The sequence below is a fragment of the Triticum urartu genome, chromosome 7A (assembly GCF_056163025.1).
Source record: "Triticum urartu cultivar PI428250 chromosome 7A, HENAU_Tu73, whole genome shotgun sequence".
NCBI lineage: Eukaryota > Viridiplantae > Streptophyta > Magnoliopsida > Poales > Poaceae > Triticum > Triticum urartu.
Genome location: NC_141879.1, coordinates 494,119,076 through 494,120,319, shown reverse-complemented (window position 1 = coordinate 494,120,319; position 1,244 = coordinate 494,119,076). Strand labels below are relative to the sequence as shown.

At 52.8% G+C, this 1,244-nt stretch overlaps 1 pseudogene; it reads right to left on the bottom strand.

Moving 5' to 3' along the window:
- Window positions 1-350: 350 nt before the first annotated feature.
- LOC147960106 (uncharacterized) lies at window positions 351-1,020 on the bottom strand (annotated as a pseudogene).
- Window positions 1,021-1,244: the final 224 nt, after the last annotated feature.

Below are 1,244 nucleotides of genomic sequence, written 5' to 3'. Positions count from 1 at the left end.
GGTAGGCCAAAATTTTGGAAATGTGGAGGGAAACTTTGTGGTGCCGCCGGACCATTCACTTTGAATGATTGTGTGCATCGCAAACGATTCTTCTGCTTTACATGCATGGGATGAGTTTGATAATTCAAATTTTGTTGGAAATTTCCTCGGGTACGTCATTGCATAATTTAACATCGCTTGCTAATTTGGGAACACAAAAGAGCGTACAGTAGACAGACCACACTTACTGAATCAAGCAATTTTAGTAATTAAACAGAGCCAGTTGACCTAAACATTGCTCTAACAAAATACCAGCATTAAAAACAAAGCCTAAGTACGCATACTTTTAACAAATCCGCCAAGGCGCCAGCCTATGCATCGCCAGTGTGAGATGAGACGTCGATGACTTGTCCTGGCCACATGCTGCCGTTGGTGGACTCCGCGTCCCCCCCTACTAAAGTCGACCGCGTCCTCGTCCTCGTCCTCGGCGCCACCCTCAAGGTTGTAGTACTCGTAGTAGTGGTTGCGCCAGAGCTCGTGTTGGTACTCCATCGCCGATTCCTCGACGGACATACTCTTCTCTACCTCGACCTCGGCCACGCGCAACTCCTCCTCCTGGCGCTCCTCGATCTCCACCGCCTCCTGCATCTCCAACTCCCGCTCGGAGACCTCATGAGGAAGCAGGTGCTCCATGGCCACCGCCGCCTTTTTAGACGTGGGTTGCATGCTGGAGTCTGAGGTGGCCTGGAATATCTTGGCGTGTGCATCCTCGATCTTGGCGTGGATGGCCTCGACCTAGGCCAGGGCGACATCGGCGACACAGATGGCAGCTCGAGCGCTCTCGGTGTTTGCTGCCGACGTCGCAACAGTAGCTGCAGCCGTCTCGGCTGCTGCAGCTGCCCCGTCAGCGGAAGCGGCCGCGCTCAATGCGGATGCGGTGACACTCTCGGCATAGGCGGCGGTGCTCTCGGCGCAGGAAGCCGTGCTCGGGGGCGACGCGGCCATCGTACGGGCCTTCATGAAGCGTTTCCACGGTGTCATCTTTGTAAGTAAGGGGTGCGGGAATGGGGATAGGGATTCGTAGATTTGGGGGTTGCCGACACTGGAGAAGACGAGCCGGCGAAGCTTAAGGAGGGAGACTTAAATAGAGCCAGATATATTCATCGCAAACTGTTCCTAGAAAACAACTGTGTGTGATGTTGTAGATATTTTTTATTAGCTGTGAAAGATGAATTTGGAGTAAAGTGGCAACAGATGGTGTTTTA